Source organism: Rhinoderma darwinii, chromosome 3 (assembly GCF_050947455.1).
Source record: "Rhinoderma darwinii isolate aRhiDar2 chromosome 3, aRhiDar2.hap1, whole genome shotgun sequence".
Classification (NCBI taxonomy): domain Eukaryota; kingdom Metazoa; phylum Chordata; class Amphibia; order Anura; family Rhinodermatidae; genus Rhinoderma; species Rhinoderma darwinii.
In genome coordinates, this window is record NC_134689.1 from 95,477,746 (window position 1) to 95,500,562 (window position 22,817).

The following is a 22,817-nucleotide window of genomic DNA, read 5'->3' on the forward strand; positions in this document are numbered from 1 at the left end:
TATGCTGATACATACATCCTGCAATGTTCCTCAATGGGTGGGTCCGGAATCTGAACTCCTCGCTCCATTCTCCGGGACTACCTTTTTATGGAGTACGTGTGCTTTACCAAGAGATGTTAAGACCAAATCCATCTTATCTTATTATGCTTTGCTATTGTGGAGGGCTGTGCGTTTTAAACATAATCTACAATTTCCGATTTCTCCACTTACCCCACTATTTCGAAATCCTGCATTCCCTTTGGGAATGCAGAATAATGCATTCTCTTGGTGGCGTACTCACAAACTTGTCAGACTACAAAATTTCTTAACTAACGGAGCCCTGATTTCTCCTAATCAATTCCGACATCGATACAAACCCCCTTTGAGTGAGCCGTGAGGACTGGTACACATCCTCTCATTTTGGCGTTCTGTATTGGGACGTTCGCCCCCACTTTCATGCACTGTTCTTGAACGATTTGTTTTATATTCTTTTGAGAGGGTGGGCCTTATGTCTTATACATGTGAACTGTTGAATTCCCAGTTGGAGGGGATGAAATTACCCTGTATGTTAAAATGGGAGGAGGATATCCAGTGTCAGCTCTTTTTAGAGAAGTGAAAAAGTTGTTGCGATTTTCTCCATATAGGTAGTTGGCAAGTTACTCGGAAACATCTATGAAGGTTCTCCATAGAACCTACTTAGTACCTGAATGTCTCCTTTCCATATATCCTGCATCTTCCCCATTCCGTGTTAGGGATTGTGGGTTTGTGGGTTCCATGTACCATACGTGGTGGGGATGTATTGCTAGTGCATTTTGGGACTCCATCTGTGGGCTCATTTCTGATGTTCTTTGTCATACTTTTCATAAGGTGCCCTCAGTTTGTTTGCTAGGTGATAAGCCCGTATGACTGCGCTATGTTCCCTTTAAATTTGAAGCAGTTCATACTGATACGGTGGAACAATATTATAGAGTGTGGCAGCCCTGGCTGCTCTCCTCCCATTCTTCTAATTTATCATATTACTTGACTTTTTGAGAAACCTCACGAATGTTCTTGTCAGATGATATATTTCAGCTTTCTTGAGCTGTAAGCTAGTAACCCAGTTTGTGCCTCTTAGCAACTTATCTTGCTTGTCGAGCTTTTACCATCCTTGTGTATTTCATATATGACCATGTGAATTTCCCCATTGTATATAGTTCCTTTTCCCCACATTATGATTTATCTTATCTTGCATTATTTCTTGCTTTATATACTTCATTTATTTTAATTTTCATCTTTATGATTTGTTTGTAATGCCCTATTTTTCTTGCTCGTTTTCAAACCAATAAAACCCTTTTTGAAACTAAAAATGCAGTCAAATCTGTGGGCAGAATTTTCTAGAACAGTGGGAGTTGAACAGGTTGATGTATATGTTTGTAGCAAACGATTTAGTATAACTTGTACTTTATTCCTATAAACCTCTGCTCACTCTGGGCTTAGGAGTCCAGGGAGTGGTCCTACACAGTGATTGACAGTTATTTCTGTATTTACACTTCTAAAGGGAAGGCTGTCAATCACAGTGTAGGACCGCCCACTGGACTCCTAAGCCCAGAATGAGCAGAGGCTTAAATGAATAAATTATACTATAGTTATACTGAATCTTTTACTACAAAAATAAACATCAACCTGCTTAGCTCCTCCTGCTCTAGAACATCCTGCCCACAAATTGGGCATCATTTTCAATGTGACAAATTCCCTTTCACTGGAAAAAAAAATTCTGGACTGCTCAGAATGGGATTTCCAGATACTAGGTTTGTCGCTTCCCCAGAGGGCCTCAAAGTTGTTCCTGTTGTACATAGCGCTCTATAACCCTATCAAATGAAAAAAATAAAATAAAAGAAGATCTATAGCTAGACCGATAGATGCCCAAAGTGTAGAACACCACAAGGGAAGCTAAAACATTTCATGTGGAACTACACTATTCAATACAGGTAAAAAAAAAAGTAACGCTGATGCATAGCGCACGGGTGTGTGCCAAAAGAACATTGTTTTGGCATATGTCAGGTCAATGGGACTCTATGAAAATGTTCAGCATATGAACCAGGAGCATACCATGTGCAGACACAGGAGACAGCACAGACTGAGCTTTCTCTCACTTCTCCTGATTTATGTCATCATCTTCTACTGAGCATTAGGGTATGTGCACAAGATAACTGCAATTACGTCTGAAATTATGGAGTTGTTTTCAGGAGAAAACAGCTCCTGAATTTCAGACGTAATTGCATGCACTCGCGTTTTGCGAGGCGTCAATTACGGACGTAATTTGGAGCTGTTCTTCATTGGAGTCAATGAAAAACGACTCCAATTACGCCCCAAGAAGTGTCCTGCACTTCTTTTGACGAGGCTGTAATTTTATGCGCCGTCTTTTGACAGCGACGCGTAAAGTGACAGGTCGTCGGCACAGTACATCGTAAAGCCCATTGAAAGTAATGGGCAGATGTTTGCCGACGTATTGGAGCCGTTTTTTCAGACGTAATTCGAGGCGTAAAACGCCTCCATTACGTCTGAAAATAAGTCGTGTGAACCCAGCCTTATACTATCTCATCCCAGAGCTGGTACCACTATACGTATAATGTACTCCATGCATCTCTCTGTGTGCTGTGTATGGGAGACATTATATCAGATAGTCTCCATTCCTCCTGGAAGCTTATGAAAAACTGATGATTAGATATCGAGCCTGCAGTGTTGGAAACTGCTAAAAACTGCAGGATACAAGTCATACTGCGGTCAATAATAGTGTTGTTACTCATGTACACACATGTGACGGCTTAAATTCAGAAAATTCACCTGAAATGAGGGTGACACTTTAAGTTATGCAGCTTTACTTTGTGCTTCAATTCTTCACCATTTTCAAAATCTCTGTTTGCTATCAATGAATGAAAACATTTGTGGTTTATGTTCTGCAGGTGAAAACCGGTACAGACCAAATATTTCTCACAGCTAGAGTTTGTTATAATTGTATCAAATGTAGGCAATCGTCTGTAAGATAAATAGTCTAGAGTTCATATTGATACATTCTAGCTACAAAGAGATACATTGTATTAAACAAAAAGATAAGTGTGCTGGCTCAGATGTATTAGATTGCCTAAACTGGATACAAAATTGCAAAAAATAACTTTTTTTTTTTATGTATTCCCCACAAAAATAATAAGACAGCTCAGACCCCCTAAACAAATACAGACCCTACACCAGACACCCAAAATTAATAGACCCCAGACCAGATCCCTTAAATACACATAGATCCCAGACCAGAACCCCTAAACTAATACAGACCTAAGACCAGACCTCCTAGACAAATAAAGACCTACACACCAGCGCCCCTAAATTAATGCAGACCGCAAACCCACTAAACAAATACAGACCCCCCTCAATAAATACAGACCCCATACCAGATGCCTAAAAAACACCCATACCAACGGACTAAATAAATACAAACCCAAGACCAGGACCCTTAAAGTCTATGTACACCTTTGTAACCTTTTTTATTATTATTTAATGTATGTGTTTAGTGTTTTCACATTTCTTTTTTCTAAGACATTTAAAAAAAAATTTATATACAGGTCCTTCTCAATGAATTAGAATATCATCAAAAAGTTAATTTATTTCAGTAATTCAATTCAAAAAGTGAAACTCATATATTATAACAATTCATTACACACAGAGTGATCTATTTCCAGTATTTTTTTTATTTTAATGATGAAGATTATGGCTAACAGTTAATGAAAACCCAAAATTTAGTCTCTCAGAAAATTTGAATATTGGGTAAAAGTTGAAGATTGTAGTCTGGTTCAGTAGGCTACTCAATCATGGGCAAGACTGCTGACTTGACAGTTGTCCAGAAGAGAGTCATTGACACCCTCCACAAGGAGGGAAAGCCACAAAAGGACATTGCTAAAGATGCTGGCTGTTTACATGGTGCTGTATCCAAGCATATTAATACAAGCAAGAGGGATAACCGCAGCCTCGAAAGGATTGTCAAGAAAAGGCCATTCATAAGTCTGGGGGAAATTCACAAGGAGTGGACTGCGGCTGGAGTCAGTGCTTCAAGAGCCACCACTCATAGACGTATCCAGGACATGGGCTACAACTGTTGCATTCCTTGTGTCAAGCCACTCAGAGACAACGTCAGAAGCGTCTTACCTGGGCTAAGGAGAAAAAGGACTGGTCTGTTGCTCAGTGGTCCAAAGTCCTGTTTTCAGATGGAAGTTTTGCATTTCATTTGGAAATCAAGGTCCCAGAGTCTGGAGGAAGAGTGGAGAGGCACTCAATCCAAGTTGCTTGTGGTCCAGTGTGAAGTTTCCCCAGTCAGTGATGGTTTGGGGAGCCATGTCATCTGCTGGTGTTTGTCCACTGTGTTATATCAAGTCCAGAGTCAACACAGCCGTCTACCAGGAAATATTAGAGAACCCCATTCTTCCCTCTGCTGACAAGCTTTATGGAGATGCTGATTTCATTTTCCAGCAGGACTTGGCACCTGCCCATACTGCCAAAAGTACCAATACCTGGTTTAATAACCACAGTATCACTGCGCTTGATGGGCCAGCAAACTCGCCTGACCTAAACCCCATAGAGAATCTATAGGGAATTGTCAAGAGGAAGATGAGAGACACCAGACCCAACAATGCAGACGAGCTGAAGGCCGCTATCAAAGCAACCTGGGCTTCCATAACACCTCAGCAGTGCCACAGGCTGATCACCTCCATGCCACGCCACATTCATAACACCTCAGCAGTGCCTCAGGCTGATCGCCTCCATGCCACGCCGCATTAATGCAGTATTTCATGCAAAAAAGGAGCCCAGACCAAATATTGAGTGCATATATTGTACATACTTTTCAGTAGGCCTACATTTCGGTTTTAAAAATCATTTTTGAAATTGGGTCGTTATATAATATTCTAATTTTCTGAGAGACTAAATTTTGGGTTTTCATTAACTGTTACCATAATCATCAACATTAAAAGAAAAAAATGCTGGAAATAGATCACTCTGTGTAATGAATCGTTATAATATATGAGTTTCACTTTTTGAATTAAATTACTGAAATAATTTAACTTTTTGATGATATTCTAATGTATTGAGTAGGACCTGTATTAGGCTTTGTTCACATCTGCGTCTGGCTTCCGTTCATGGGTTCCATCAGACCTTTCCCTTAGGGGAACTCGTGGACAGAATCCAAATGGAAACCATACCTTTTTTTCAATGGAAATGCTTCCGTTGCATATGGTTTCCGTTTGTCTCTGTTCCGTAAGTTTTCAGTTTTTGGGCGGAAACAATAGCGCAGTCAACTGCGCATTTCCGCAAAAAAAACAGAATGATATACTACTAATGTATTGCAGTATATCGTTATACGGACAGTCTCCTATGAAGTGATCAAAAGTGATCTTTGATTCCGTCTGTAGCACTGAGGTGTCGACTGTATTATACAGTTGACACCCGCTGAGTATGGGGCGCACTCAGCCCTTGAGCGCACCCCATACTTCCCTTTGACGCTAATCACATACATGTATGTGATAATGCGTTAAAAGGTTAATGGCACCATTTAATATACTGTACCATATGATATACTGGGAAACTGAAAATTCTGTGTGGGGTGGAATGGGAAAAAAAAATAGCGGATCCTCCATTGTATTTTGGTCTTCGTTTTTATGGTGTTCATCATGCGGGAAAAATAACAGGTTAACTTTATTCTATGGTTCATTACGATTTTGGCGATACCAAATGTATACAGTATTTTTTTTTACAATGAGCTGCTTAATTGTCAAAAAAAGAGGCATAACCTTTTGCTTTTCTGGAGCAGTGTCAGGGCTTGTTTTTTGTGGGGTGAGCTGTGGTTTTTATTGGTACCATTTTTGGGGGTACATTACTTTTTCATCACTTTTATTTTCCTTTTATTCTGGTGGTTTTTTTTTTTGTTGTTGGTTTTTTTCTAACGGCGTTCACCCTGCGGGTTAAATAATATTGTTCAGACTTTTTTTTAAATGTAGTCCCCTCTAGGGGACTTGAACAAGCGATCGTATAATCACAGGTACAATACACTGCAATACTTATGTATTTTAGTGTATTCTAATTTTTACTAGCTCCCATTAAGCCATTCTTCTGGCAGGGCTTAACAGGAGGACAAAGATGCCAAACCTAGGGGCTTTAACCCCTTCCCGCTTTTTGGCGTGACTGTACATCCAAATTCAAAGTGCTTTCCCGCACACGGGCGTACAGTCACGCCCTGTAGATAAAGCGAGTACAGGAGCTGTGCGCGCTTTATCTTCAGTGGCTGTCTGCTGTCATACACAGCTGACATCCCGCTGCAATGGCTGCGATGGCAGTTAACGCCGATCGCAGCCATTTAACCCCTTCAATGCGGCTGTCAATGGCGTCCGCCGCATTGAAGTGGTTGACCGAGGGAGGGAGCTCCCTCTGTACCCCCCCCCGCCCCCCCCCCCCCCCGCGATAGATCGCGGATGGCGATGATTGCTATGGCAACCAGGAAACCGTTGCTAGGCTTCCTGGTTGCCCAGGTCCATTAGCCTATTAGGACCTGCCTGAGGCATGACGTAATAGGCTTACTGTCACATGAAGAATGACAGTTACGATACACTGCACTACATAAGTAGTGCAGTGTATAGTACCGGGGATCAGAAGACCAGATCTTCAATTCCCCAGGTCGGTGTAATAAAAAAAAGTTTAAAAAAATGTGAAAGAAAAATAAATAAATAAAAGTTTGAACTAATAAAAACAACTCTTGCCCTGTTTCCCTGATCAACTCCTTTATTATTAGAAAAAAAATGAAAACGGTTCTTTTTCTCCTTTATTTGTGGAGAAAATGAACATTTTTTAACTAATGCTACGTCTTATTGGAAAATAATGTAATTTTTCATTTTCACTGCCCATTTCTAATAAAATCTATGAGACACCTGTGGGGTCAAAATGCTCACTACCCCCCTAGATGAATTCCTCAATGGGTGTAGTTTGCCAAATGGAGTCACTTTTAGGTAGTTTCCACTGTACTGGTGCCTAAGGGGCTTTGCAAAAGCGACATGGTGCAGAAAAACCAATCCAACAAAATCTCCTCTCCAAAGCCAAATGGCGCTCCTTCCATTCTGAGCCCTGATGTGTTTTCATACAGCGGTTTATTACCACATTTGGGGTATTTCCGTTCTCTGGAGAAGTTGCTTTACAAATATTACGGTGCTTTTTCTCCTTTATTTGATGAGAAAATGAAACATTTTGACCTAAAACTACGTCTTAGTGGAAAAAAAATGTAATTTTTCATTTTTACTGCTCAATTCTAATGAAATCTATGAAACACCTGGGGGGTCAAAATGCTCACTACACCCCTAGTTGAATTTCTCTAGGGTTGTAGTTTCCCAAATGGAGTCACTTTTTGGGGGTTACCACTGTACTGGTACCTTAGGAGCTTTACAAATGTGACATGGTGCCGAGAAATCAAACCAGCAAAATCTGTACTTTAAAAGCCAAATGGCGTGCCTTCCGTTCTGAGTCCTGCCGCTTGCCCAAACAGCAGTTTATGACCAGATGTTGGGTATTTCCGTATTCTGGAGAAGTTGCTTTACAAATGTTGGGGTGCTTTTCCTCATTTATTTGTTAAAAAAATTAAAAATTCTGAGGTAAAGCTACATCTTATTGGAAAATAATGTAATTTTTAATTTTCACTGCCCAATTCTAATGAAATCTATGAAATACCTGTGGGGTAAAAATGCTCACTATACCCCTACATGAATTCCTCTAGGGATGTCGTTTCCCAAATGGAGTCACTTTTGGGGGGTTTCCTTTGTTTTTGCACCACAAGACCTCTTCTAACTTCATGGTGCCTGAAATATAATTTAAGAAAAGGAAGGCTGAAAAATCCACTAGGTGCTCCTTTGCTACTGGGGCCTTTGTTTCAGGCCCGTAGCACACTAGGGCCACATGTGGGATATTTCTAAAAACTGCAGAATCAGGGCAATAAATATTTAGTTGTGTTTCTCTGGTAAAAACCTTCAGTATTACAGGAAAAATGGATTAAAATGGAATATCTGCAAACAAATTGAAATTTGCCAATTTCCCTTCCACTTTGCTTTAATTCCTGTGAAATGCATAAAGGGTTAAGAAACTTTCTAAATGCTGTTTTGAATACATTAAGGGGTGCAGTTTTTAAAATGGGGTGATTTGTGGGGGTTCCTAATATATAAGGCCCTCAAATCTACTTCAGATCTGAACTGTTCCCTAAAAAAATAGGCTTTTGAAATTTTCTTGAAAATGTGTGAAATTGCTGCTAAACTTATAAGCCTTGTAACTTCCTAGAAAAATAAAAGGATGTTCAAAAAATGATGCAAACATAAAGTAGACATATGGGAAATGTTAACTAGTCACTATATTGTGTGGTATAACTATCTGTCTCACAAGAAGATACATTTGAATTTAGAAAAATGCTAATTTTTGCAAATCTTCTCTAAATTTTGGTGTTTTTCACAAAAAATATTGAATTTATCAACAAAATTTTTTCAATAACATAAAGTACAATATGTCACGAGAAAACAATCTCAGAATCTCTTGGATAGGTAAAAGCATTCCAGAGTTATTACCACATAAAGTGACACGTCAGATTTAAAAAATTAGGCTGTGTCATATGCTCCAAAAGTGGCTCAGTCCTTAAGGGGTTAATTAGGCCCCCAAGCTGCCATGACCACCATCAGCACCCAGTGTTGCATGGGGGGCGATGTTATGACAGAGGTAGCCAACCGATCCTTCTAATGGCTTAAATGCCGTGATCAAGGGATCAAGGTTATGAAAGGTCGGCTGTACATATAGCTGATACCTGCTGGCTATGTAGCGAGCTCAGCCCGTGAGCCTGCTCCGTTTTACCCCTCCTAGCCATGACGTACAGTTACGTCAAATGTCGGAAAAGAGTTAAACTCATATAGACCCCAGACCTCCTAAACTAAAACAGACACCATACTAACTAAATAAATACAGATTCCAGCCCAAACCACCTATATACAGACCTCCTTAAAGTTACCCCACCACAACAACTTATAATTGTTTTATCATTGGGGGTACCACCGCTGGGACCCGCATCTATCAAGAGAACAGGGGTCCTGAGTCTCCGGTATGAACGGAGCGACAGGTCACACTAATTCTCTATGGGACTACCAGAGATAGCCGAGTGCTGTACATGGCACTCGGGACCCCCGTTCTCTTGAACGGGGGTCCCGTTCTCTCTAGTGGGGGTCCCAGTGGTGGGAACCCTAGTGATCAAAAACTTATAACCTATTCTATGGATAGGTAAGAAGTTTTTGTGGTGGTATACCCCTTTAATACGGACCCTCTAAATAAATACAGACGCCATACCCCTTAAATACAGAACCAAGACAAAACCTCCTAAATAAATACAAATCCCATACAAACCCCATTACAGACCCGAGATCCCCTAAACTAATACAGACACAATAATTGACCCCCTAAATAAATTCAGACCACCAAAGTCCCCAGACCAGAAACCATAAATGCAGACCTCCTAAATACAGATTCTATACCAAAACCCCTAAATACAGACCCCAGGCCAAATGTGCAGATACTCACTTTACCCCATTCCTGCAGTCCTGTTCACTTCTGGGAGCCACCATAAGCATATCCTGACGCCTGTCTGTGGCAGCGCCGCATGTAAAGAGCCCCCATTGTGGTGGCTGCAGGCAGACAGAAGTTTATAATGAAAATTTGTGGGAGGAATCCTCCAGCTCACCATTCAGCAGATTTTCACCACAAGTTGCGCCAGGATCGCTGTGACGGCACACGGCAATGAAGACAGGAAAAAAAAGGAAACAATGATCCAGCGCAGTAAAGTTAAAATGGAACACTGTTCCAATTTTATTCCAAATTCTTTTAAAAAGGAATGACTCCCAGATGCAAGGGTAAACAAATTCAATGATGCCTACGCGTTTCAGACGTATACGACGTCCTTCCTCATGGCTTATTGCTAACAAAGTGATATTGTGTCGAGGTTTATATCTGGTCATCAACAGGTGAAGTTGATTGCGGTCGAACAGAGTTGTGCTGGAATGCAAACAAATCTCTAAAGGTTATATCAGCAGCCCGGATATCTGAAACGCGTAGGCATCATTGAATTTGTTTACCCTTGCATCTGGGAGTCATTCCTTTTTTAAAAGAATTTGGAATAAAATTGGAACAGTGTTACATTTTAACTTTAAGGTGCTGGATCATTGTTTCCTTTTTTTCCAGAAGTTTATAATGTAACTATTGTTGTGTCAAGGGAAGTAGGGGATTTGAAACTCTGTATCAAGAAAAATAGAGCTCTGACAGATATAAAAATTGTCCAACTATTTAGATGAAATAAGACCACCTCAATTTACCCCTTTACCATTTCAATCAACCTGGAATATTAGGTGTTAACACCAGGGTTACCAGTCGTCCTAAAATTCCTGTAAAGTCCATATAATGGGGAGGGGATTTAGAGAGGGGATCATCATGCTTAAAAACCCTCCTTTAAAGATCCTACGTTTGCCCCTGTCTTATGGGACTGTTTATTCCCAGATGGTTAATAACACTGTTCTCTACTCCTGACTGTTCAAAGAAAACTACATAAAAAGTTCCGGAACCTGTTATAGGGCACACAAAGGGCAATAACACAGTCCCTGATGGGATTACTGTAGAATATGAAAGCAATTAATTCAGTGGATTTGTTTTCTTTCTTATTTAAAAATAGATCAGTCTGATATGCGGAATTAAAAGCCAGGAATTCCTTTTCTTAGTATGAGCAGAATTTCCAAGGAACGCTTCTCATCGATATATACTACTAGTATCAGGTGAACTATCTGTGGGCACTATTCTTTTTGTACTGTTATATTTCTGGGTTTTCTGTAAGCCCAACTTGCCATATACATGTGTTGTGCTTTTTCTTTGAGCTTGAGAAAGAATTCCCAAGTACGGTTTCGTTTTCCTTGGTAACTGTTGCCATAGTAACATAATGGGAACAGAATGGCACATACATTTGTGTGTGTGTGTTTGTGCGTACATAAATATATATTTATATACTTCTCTTTATCTACAAGTATAATGAATTGTAAATTCAGTAGCTTTATTAAAGCTCTTAAACTAGTAAGAGCTTTAAGTAATGATATCTCTATACTACACTAATACTATACTAATCTATAATTAGATTACTATACATTAAATTGTGCTGAATGAAAGTTAAAGTGTCACTCCAGTCAAAAACTGAAAATTCAGATTTAGTCAGAGTCCTGGAGCTTTACAAGTTTACAAAGTTTCATTTAACTGCCGTTTCTTAGCTCCCCTACTAGGCCGGAGCTGAAGCCTGTGCTACCATAACAATGGAGTAGTGCATAGTTGGCAACAGTCCCGGATTTGCCGGGACTGTCCCGAATTTGACAGTCCTGGCAAATTACTGTCCCGGACATGTCCCAGCAACTGCCATATTCAATTGTATCTGCGTCCTCAGAATACTATGGCAGAGCAGAAAACTCCTTGATCTTCCATTCACTCCTCCTGAAGCGGAATCCCTGGCCAGAGTGTTGACGACGCTCTGGCCGGGGACTCCGCTCATAGATATATGGACAGTGAAGTCAAGGGCTCCTCTTCGAGCGGAATCCCCAGCCAGAGCCACTAACTAATGGGGTGTGTGCATGGCACTATCTACAGGGGGGTGTGCATGGCACTATCTACAGGGGGGTGTGCATGGCACTATCTGCAAGGGGGCGTGTGTGGCACTATATACAAGGGTGTGTGTGTGGCACTATCTACAAGGGGTCGTGTGTGGAACTATTTACAGTGGGCTGTGTGGCATTATCTACAGTGGGCTGTGTGGCATTATCCCTGGAGGCCACTGTGGCATTATCTACAGGGGGGTGTGGCACTATCTACAGAGGGCACTTTGGCACTTTCTACAGAGGGCACTGTGGCATTATTTACAGGGGGTGTGGAATTATCTACAGAGGGTACTCTGGCATTATCTACAGAGGGCACTGTGGCATTATTTACGCAGGGTGAGGCACTATCTACAGAGCGCACTGTGGTACTATCTACAGAGGGCACTGTGGCATTATTTACAGGGGGTGTGGAATTATCTACAGAGGGCACTCTGACATTATCTACAGAGGGCACTGTGGCATTATCTACGCAGAGGGTGAGGCACAATCTACATAGGGCACTGTGGCACTATCTACAGAGGGCACTGTGGCACTTTCTACAGAGGGCACTGTGGCATTATTTACAGGTGTTGTGGTATTATCTACAGAGGGCACTCTGACGCTATCTACAGGGGGGGTTGTGTGGCACTATCTATAAGGGGACCATGTAGCATTATGTACAGGAAGCAGTGTGTGGCAGTATCTACAAGGGTCACTAAGTGTGGCACTATCTACGCTGGCTTTTACGCTACCAGTAGTGCACATATCGCCTAGCCTTAGTGATAAAGTAAGAAATCACCTGCCTGTATACAACTGGATAACCAGAGAGAGATACTGGCCACCATAGTAATTGTCAGCCAAACTAGTGCAGAACTTTTTGTTCAATTATTTGTATCAGGGAAGAAAGCCATGCTTTATTAGCCACACCCACCAGGTAAGCCACACCCCCATAGGACACACCCACAAAAGCAGCCACACCCTAAGTGTCCCTGGAAAAAAAAAATCTAAGTGTGCTGAGACACTTGGGAGTCAGTATAGGAAATATACATAACAATGATGACTCCTCCCTGTTGGACACCAGTGATGATGGGGCTTGGACAATATTAACGTATAAATCCCTCATCTTTCTGTCAGTCAGGCTCAATGACGTATTGTTTCTAACTGGCAGTTTCATTTTTCCAGCCAGGGAGGGGCTTAGTTGTGTGCGCCTGCCCACTGACATTTAACCCCTTCCCACTGCAGCTACTTTTCAGTTTTTCATTTCCATTTCCCCCCCCCCCCCCACCTTCCAACACCCATAACTTTTTTATTTTTCTGTCGATATACCCGTAAGAGGGTTTGGTTTTTGTGAGACGAATTATAGTTTTTCTAGGGACCACTTATTGTACCATATAATGTACTGGAAAACTGGAAAACATTTCTTTGTGGGTGTAATGGGAAAAAAAAAGGTGATTCTTTGGGTTTCGTTTTTACGGTATTTACTGCGCGTAAAAAAATTAGATGTTGACTTTATTTTACGGGTCACAATGATTACAGTGATACCGAATTTATATAGTTTCTTTAAGTTTTACTACTTTTACAAGGAAAAAATTAATTTGTTTTGTGTCGCCATATTCTGAGAGCCATAACTTTTTTATTTTTCTGTTGATTGAGTGGTATAAGGGCTTATCTTTTGCAGGGGCATCTTGGGATCTTGGCACCATCTTGGGATATGTAAGACTTTTTTGATCACTATTTATGAATTTTTTTGTGGGAGATGAGGTGACCAAAAAACAGTGATTCTGGCATTAACCGTGAGGGTTAAATAATGTTATAGTGTAATAGTTCAGACTTTTACGGACGCGGCGATACCAGTTATGTAAATCATTTTTTTACATAGCTTTTCGGGAAAATGGGAAAAGTTTTTATTTTTTAACATAAAGATGGCAGACCAGGGGCCTTCATTAGGCAGGGGCGTAGCTAGGGGGGGCAGGCGGGGCATGTGCCCCGGGCGCAGTTCAGAGCCACCTCCTCCTGCACTATAATTGTACCTGTGTCGCAAGGACACAGGTACAATTAGAAGCAATGAATGACCAGGCACGTTCCGTTCCCGGCCATTCAGCGCCTTTCCACGAATGAAGCGACTGGTACCTTTTGATGAAAGACGCTGACTGACTGACAGGGAAAGTCATCCTGCCCAGCCAATCAGCGCCTTTCATAGACGCTGTGTTCAACCCCCTGGAGACCTGCGCAGAAGAGAGCAGGTCTCCATGGCTGCCGGACGGCGTGGGAGCGGGATTAAGGCGAGTTTGAATATTTTTTATTTAAATTGTAATAGAAGTGTGTGGCTGTATCTGCGGGAGGGGGGGACTTTGTCTACATGGGGGGGGGGCTTTAACTACGGGGTGTGTCTATCTACAGGGGGGACTATATCTACAGGGGTGCTATATCTACAGGGGGACTATATCTACAGGGGTGGGCTATATACAGGGGACTATATCTAGAGGGGGCTATATCTACAGGGGGACTATATCTACAGGGGTGGGCTATATACAGGGGACTATATCTACAGGGGGGGCTATATCTACAGGGGGTGGGCTATATACAGGGGGACTATATCTACAGGGGGGCTATATACTGGGGTGGGCTATCTATGGAGCACCATATACAAGGGTGGGCTATAGCTACAGGGGGGGGCTATATAGTATATAGCCCCCTGTAGATATAGCCCACCCCTGTATATGGTGCTCCATAGATAGCCCACCCCAGTATATAGCCCTCCCTGTAGATATAGCCCCCCTGTAGATATAGCCCACCACCTGTATATAGCCCAGCCCTGTAGATATAGCCCACCCCTGTAGATATAGCCCACCCCTGTAGATATAGCCCAGCCCTGTTTATAGCCCACCCCTGTAGATATGGTCCCCCTGTAGATATGGTCCCCCTGTAGATAGCCCACCCCTGTATATAGTCCCCCTGTAGATATAGCCCACCCCTGTATATAGTCCCCCTGTAGATATAGCCCACCCCTGTATATAGTCCCCCTGTAGATATAGCCCACCCCTGTATATAGTCCCCCTGTAGATATAGCCCACCCCTGTATATAGTATCCCACAAATAGCTCCCCCTATAGTGCTCCACAGAAAACCCACCCCAGTATATAGCCCCCTTGTACATATAGTCCACCCCTGTATATAGTCCTCCACAGATAGCCCACCCTTGTATATAGTATATACAGGGGTGGGCTATCTGTGGAGCACTATATACAGGGGTGGACTATCTAGTGGAGCACTATATACAGGGGTGGACTATATGTACAAGGTGGGCTATATACAGGGGTGAGCTATCTGAAACACTATATACAGGGGTGGACTATATGTGGAGCACTATATACAGGGGTGGGCTATATCTACAGGGGGGCTACATACATGGTTGGGCTATCTGTAGAGCACTATATACAGGGGTGGGCTATATCTACAGGGGGCTATATACAGGGGTGGTCTATCTGTAGAGCACTATTGGGGGAGTTATTTGTGGGACACTATATACAGAAGTGGTCTATATGGGGGCACTATCTACAGGGGCTCTATGGCAGGCACTATCTACAGGGGGCTCTATGGCAGGCACTATCTACAGGGGGCTCTATGGCAGGCACTATCTACAGGATGCACAGTGTGTGTGTGTGTGTGTGTGTGTGTGTGTGTGTGTGTGTGTGTGTGTGTGTGTGTGTGTGTGTGACACGGTGTATGGTGCTATTATAATTAGAATAAAATAAATATAATTAGAGGTGCAGTGTATGGCGCTATTATATTTAGGGGCGTAGTGTGTGGTATAATGAGAACTTTATCTTTATTTATTTGCAGAAATGTTGGAAAAGTGAGAAGCTGAAGACATCTGAGCGGCAAACTACAGAAATGGCCTGTGACCGGGAGACCATAGAGGTCTGGACTGGATGGAGAAAAAGAACTATAATCTGAGACGTCACCGGTGAGTCACTTAATGTAAATGTTTATTCTGCCTCTAATCAGCACTGTAGTCACTGTGTGATCTGCAGCGAGATGATGGGTGGTATGATTATGATAGGATTTATTTTTTGTGAAACGGCATCTCCCAGCATATCTTTATCATTGTTTGGGCCATGCTGGGAGCTGTAGTTTTACGCCGTACACACCTATACGGCAGGGGTTGCACTAAATTGAGCTGTATTTGTGCTGGTGTTGTATATATGTAGTGAGCTTGCTTCTGGGGCTGTATATATGTAGTGAGCTTGCTTCTGGGGCTGTATATATGTACTGAGCTTGCTTCTGGGGCTGTATATATGTACTGAGCTTGGTTCTGGTGTTGTGTATAGAACCATATTGCTTGTAAAATGTACAAATGTTTTTATGCTCGCGTCACATAAAAATAAATGACACGTCGATTGGTAGAGAAAACAAACATGACGAGGGGGAAGGAGATGTCGGGAAAGATGTTGGGGGGGGGGGGGGGGCGCCAAACTGAATCTTTGCCCCGGGTGCTGGAGAACCTAGCTACGCCTCTGCATTAGGGGGATGTCGGAGGGGGCTGCCCCCTCTTTCTAACGGCTTAGATGCCGTAGTGGTTATTGACCGCAGCATCTATGGGGTTAAAGTCAGTGGGCTACCGCTCGTTGCAATGAGGTGTCGGCTGTAACATACAGCAGACACTCACAAGTTATGCAGCGGGCTCAGTCCGCGAGCAGCCCACTCCATACTTTCCCTCCCGGCCTACGCCATATATATGATGTCAGGAAGGGGTTAAAGAGATTTGCCCCTAATTACTATCCACAGGATAGGTGATAAATGATGATCACAGTGACTGCAGCTCCATTAAAAATCCTCCTCACTGCGATCATGCAGTGAGAAGGAACAGTGTTCGGGAAAACTGGGTAAAACTGCTACTGAAAAAGATTTGGGGATATTAGTAGACAGAATATGAAAAAGATTTGGGGATATTGGTGGACAGTACTTTTACCTTTAGCAACCAGTGCCAGGCAGCAGCTGCCAAGGCAAATAAAATCATGGGATGCATTAAAAGAGGCATATATGCTCATGACAAGAACATAGTTTTGCCTCTATACAAATCACTAGTCAGACCACATATGGAATATTGTGTACAATTTTGGGTAGTTGTGTATAAGAAGGACATGGCTGAACTAGAACGGGTGCAAAGAAGTGGCAACCAAGGTAATGAAGGGAATGGGCAGATTGCAGTACCAAGAAAGGTTATCAAACGGGGCTATTCAGTTTAGAAAAAAGACGCCTTAGGGGCGATCTAATTACAATGTACAAATATACAGTCGAGTCACATTATTATGACCACCTCCTACTCTTCGACGTCGGCAACGTGTAGTCCATGAAGGAAGTGATGTGTCGTGGGCTGGCTTGGTGAATATATAAGGTGTGCGATAGGTTGTCTGAACACATATCACTCGTTGTTGCCATGGGTAAAAGGGGCGATTTATCAGTGTGTCAAAACGGGATGATTATTGGCTTTCGGGTCAAGGGTTGTCAGTATTTCCCAAACAGCGTAGTTTGTGAACTGTTCGCGTGCTGCTGTGTTGAAAGTGTATCGTGAGTGGACAAATGGCACCATTGGGAATAACCGACGTAGAAACTGCGGAGCACCACGTTGATGTGAGAGGTGAACGTCGGCTACAAATGTGCGCGAGGGCCGAATGACAGCTCACCGTGAAAATTAACCAGGGGGTTACCAGACGTGTGTCTAAACCATACTGCGTATGGGGCTCCGAAGCAGATGGATGGTCACTGCTCCTATGCTAACAAAGGTGCATCGCAAAAAAAGACCAATTTGCACAGCAGAATCGGAATTGGACCACCGATGACTGGCAAAGGGTTGCCTTCTCTGATGAGTCACGAAATGAATGGGAGACAGAATTCGCCACAAAAATTACTCCATGTGTATAGGGCATTACAGGTTATGAGTACTTGATTCCGGAGATGGGATGTTGATCCAGGGATGATTCTGATTTCCATATTTGGAGTCAGGGAATAAGTTTTATCCTAATGGAGCAATTGGCATTAGCCTCCAGGGGGTTTTACCTTCCTCTGGATTAACATGGTAGGATTATAGATTGGACTTGATGGACCTGTCTTTTTTCAACCTTATCAACTATGTAACTATGTAATACCATGTACAAGAAAGGAACACATTTAAACACCACGTGCTGGCTGTTTTTTTTTTAATTTTTGACCAGAATGTTCCTTTAATGCTATAAATAAATCCATTCACTAACACATATCTTTTGTAGGAAAACTACATTAAGAAATAAATTCACCAAGATGGTGTTCGTAAAGTATGCAGATCCTCCTTCACTAAGAGCAACGTTCAAATATACTGCAGAATACAGCTGTAATGAGGCAGATGCAATTTAAAGTGGTATTTCCATTATTTCATGTGATGGCATATCTCTAGAATATGCCATAGTATTACTATAGGTGGGGTATGACCTCTGGGACCCCCACTAGTCTCAAAAATGAAGGGTCAGAGATCCCACCGGCAATTTTTCTGCACTGTCTTCCTAACCAGCTGCTGTGCAGGGAATTACAACTTACCCACATTGCGGTGTTTTGCAGGAGGTGTTAACCAGGAGCATCTCTCTGGTGGGAAAGTCTGTGAAGGAGCGGCAAGGCTTAAAGGGAAGGTGACACGAAAAAAATTTTTTTATATGTTATTGCTTTTATTATGTCATTAAAATACATTTTATTTATTTGTGTTTTTGTGTTTTACTTTTTTGTTATTTCTTTCTTTTACTTCTCTATGGGGGCTGCCATTTTTTTTTTCATCTCTGTATGTGTCGATTAACGACACATACAGAGATGGAATACGGCACATACATCCCCATAGAGAATGGGAACGGGAGGCGTTCCATTCACAATGGTGTACGGCATCTGTGTGGGAACGGTGCATGCGCCGCACCCACACAGTCCAAAAGGAAGCTCTTCGGCAGAGCGACATCCGGCACCATTTTCATGTGGACCGGAAGCCGCACAGTAAGATGACTACTTCCAGTCGTGGCTTCCGTCCATATGTTCAGAAGCAAGGACAGGGAGTGGAGCAGCGGCGGCGGCAGGAGCAAGTAAGTTATGTTTGTGTATGTTCGTGTTGTACTGTGTGATTACCACTGTATCTAATCCTCCTACTCTGTGCATTCGCTCAAAAAATGGCAGCACACAGTGTAGGAGGTTTGAACATTCAACCCCCTCCTTTCTCCTGCCTCTAGCCAGGATAAAGGAGGGGGGATTGTTTGAGCTCACTAGAGCGATTGTGTCTTCTCCAATTTTGCAGCATAAAGCAATGAGGTTGCTTTACCACATGCCAATGCTGCAATTTTTGGAATTGCTCCCTCTAGTGCCCAGCACATGGAAATGTTATAAATTAGAATCTAATTTATAATATTTCCTGACTTGTGAAAAAAATGTAAAAATTAGAACAATGTGTAATCATTTATATACTAACTTTTTAACTTTAAAAAAAAAAAATTATTTTCTACCGACACATTCCCTTTAACCGGTTCAGGACTAGGCTATTTGAACCTTCAGGCACCGTTTAGCTTTTTAGCATGCGTTAGTTAAATGGCTATAACTTATTTATTTGTTGGGCTAGCGACGTGATTCTTACATTTTTTTTTGGCCAACAATGCAGGGTTTTTTTCTCATCATTTATATACACATTCTTTTTGGTTTTTAGAAAAAAAATTGGCCTCTTGTTTGAAACAAATGCTAAAAAAAATAGCTTTTTTAATTCTAGCTAATTTTTTCTGGTAATAATATAGTGTTCTCCTAAAATAGACTATTTATTTGTGATTGTCATTGTGTAATGTATATTTTTCGATATCACATGTCTATTTTAGGGTAATTGGGTCAGGGCTATCATTAAAACAATGATTGTCGAGGGGAACGCATTTTTTTATTATTATGGTTTGTCCCTCAAAGGTCAGAATAGACCATTGGGGGACTTTTTAATATATTTATTTTTTTCCGCTATATTTTTCAGTTCTGTTATAGTGAATGTTAGACCCAGCAGTAGCCTCCCACTAACGGCATCCTGGCGATCATGTGACCAGACACCTGATCACAGGGACCAATAGGGACAGCAACACTGCCCTTCCTCTATTCTATACACAGCGTTCATTGAGCGCTGTGTACATGAGAACAGAGAAGACAGAAGGGGCGAAAACCACTTCTGTGTTCTCTCCAGGGATCCTGGCAGTCTCTAACTGCCAAGTACCCGACATTCAGATGCCCAATCGCTTGGAAGAAAGCCAAAGTTGGCGCAGTAGCTATGATATGGCGTGGGCTTTAAGGGCCTGGACCGCCCGCCATTTCTGTACATCGGGCTATAAATTTTCCATGCAAGGGCAGTTGGGCATGCATGGTTTCTGTTCTGATTCATACAGGGGATCCTGAGTGGGTAATTTTCAGGTGGCAATGACATCATATGATACCCTCATAGAGTTATGCTGGTGGGCACAATTATACCTACTATTTAGCCCCTAAAAGTGCCTAACCTGGGAGGGAAGAATGGAAGAAAGTTCTGTGGAGTCACAGTAGATCACATCTCAGTTGATGATTGGCTTAGAAAGAATCACATGGAACTGGTTGACTCCTCTGCTTCTTTAGTCATAGAAAGTACCACATGATCTTTCTCAGTAGAACATCATACTATACTAATGTCCTTCTTTTAATATGTCCGTTGTAGTGATAAGTTACAGGGGTAGTCTTCTGTACCCCCAAGTCTCCATAGCCTTTCATCCTCTTCCTTTAGTACAGTGGTAACGCTGCCTTGAACTGGATACCTGGGACAGACTGGTTGCTATGGACACGCTGAGTGACAACCTCATTGAAAAGACTGTGGTTGTTAGCCAATATATCCTTAGTAACCAGTATGTCAAACAAAGAACACATGTAGGTGAAGAATCTCAGGCTAGTCCTGTTTATCTGCAACTCTGGTTTACACCGTTTATTGGGGAAATGCTGGCTGTCACTGAAAGGGTATGTTCACACGCAGTGTTTGCAGACGTAATTCGGGCGTTTTACGCCTCGAATTACGCCTGAAAAACGCCCCTAATACGCCTACAAACATCTGCCCATTGCTTTCAATGGGTTTTACGGTATTCTGTTCCCACGAGCCTTAATTTTACGCGTCGCTGTCAAAATACGGCTTGTAAAAATACGCCCGCGAAAAAGAAGTGCATGTGGGACGTTTTTGGAGGCGCTTTTCATTGACTCCATTGAAAAACAGCTCCAAAACGACCGTAAAAAACGCGAGTACATGCAAGAACGTCTGAAAATCAGGAGCTGTTTTCGTCTGAAAACAGCTCCGTATTTTCATAAATTTTTGGTCACTGCATGTGAACATACCCTAATAAGAGGGAACTCTGATGTGTTTATGGAGGCACTTTGCAGCAATTTTGGGGCCATGGTCTATACATTTTATTCGTTTTACTCTCAGTCTAATGCATTGAAAATGTGTGTGTCGTAAAAAAGCCATGATACTGCACATACAGCCACTTTTTAAAGACTGAATTGCGACATTTGCCAGCCCTGACACTTTTTATACATGAGCAGTTATGTGCTGTAGTTCTAGGTACATTAGGAAATTTCCTTTCCACTGTGCCCACACACAAGCCCCGCCGCCACTTTCCCGGTGCCTCGTGAAGTGGGCAGCGCAGGGTTATGGGTCTCCTGCGCCTCTATGCGACAAGCAGCACACGTTCCCGTGTATCACTGAGGCCGGGCAGACAAGAAGAGCCCCATGTCATAAGCCCCAGTGTATACAAGAGCCGTTATAACAGCACTTCTCCCCTCAGCACCCCCAACCGCCTGACACATTGTGCTGCCTGCGAGTGTCGTGATTTCCTGGTTACTCTGTTACCATGACAACAGCTGCTAGCAGTGTAATGAATAGGAATCCGACGACACATGCCAGCACATACACAGTGCACGTGTGCCGCACACAGAGGGGCAAGACACCCCCGGAACACCCCCCCCCCCCCCGTACATGAGAAGGCAGCACAGGGACTAGGGACACAGACAGTTCATCCCCTCCCTCTGGGAAAAAGGGAACCCTATGTGCGACTGCTGCGTATGAAAGAGACACATAGAGGTAAAATGGGGGTGGAGGGGGGGAAGTAGCTAGACTGGAGCTAGGTACAACACAGAGGAAAGGGATGACAGGTACAGGCTGAGGGGAGGACACCATCTGACTGACGCGTAAATTAACGGAAAGGTAAGGAGAGAGAGAGAGAGAGAAGGGGACGTGACTGGACATGGGGCGAACCGCGGGAAATGAGGGGGAGAGGCTGGTCCTGAGGAGACGGGCACTGCACACACACAGGCAGCTCAGGGAATTCTCTCTCCGTCACTGCTAAGGAGAGACAGGGACTCCCAGCTGCCCCCTGCACTGCTGGAGCTGGTGACTCTACAGCCTGTGGGTGGACTTTACACAAGGTGCCTGAAAGGAGCTGCCAGCCGCGGGCACTGAGTAAGATGTTGCATGGAGTGTGCCACCAACATCACACACAGGAGCTGCAGACAAGAACACAGCCCGGGGAGGCTCACATCTATACAAGCCAAATCTGGGGGAGGGAGTTGTAGGAAGGAGGAAGACAGACTGTCAGCTCAGTGTACCAGGCAACAAAAGGCTGGCACCATTCTGTCTGCCTGTCTCCTGCAGAGCTCTGCTTCCAATCATAAGGCTACCCTACTGCCTCAGGTACCAGGGAACCCCTGCAAAGGGAGGGGCAATTGGATAAGGGGTGATATATCATTGGGGACACAAGAAAAGGTGAGTGGATATGGAAGAGGACGAGAGGGGGGAATACTGCCTGTGTGCCATGCACTGCATTCAAATGCATGGGGACAGCAACTACTGCCTGTCATGCATCTGCTCACACACACACACACACACACACACACACACACACACACACACACACACACACACACACACACACACACACACACACACACACACACACATATATATATATAGAGACACACACACATATATATAGAGACACACACACACACACATATATATATATATATATATATATATATATATATATGTATATATAGAGACACACACGCACACATATATATATATATATATATATATATATAT

The 22,817-nt window shown here is 42.8% G+C and overlaps 1 protein-coding gene across 6 annotated transcripts in view; it reads left to right on the forward strand.

The window, feature by feature from the left end:
* The first annotated feature begins 21,589 nt into the window (after window positions 1–21,589).
* PRR7 (proline rich 7, synaptic) overlaps window positions 21,590–22,817 on the forward strand; it is a 54,365-nt gene continuing 53,137 nt past the window's right edge. For 3 of the 6 annotated variants that reach the window (XM_075860016.1, XM_075860018.1, XM_075860015.1), the window contains exon 1: window positions 21,930–22,478. The gene's annotated coding sequence lies outside the window, so the exon portion shown is untranslated. The other 3 variants (XM_075860019.1, XM_075860017.1, XM_075860020.1) reach the window with 2 other exon arrangements.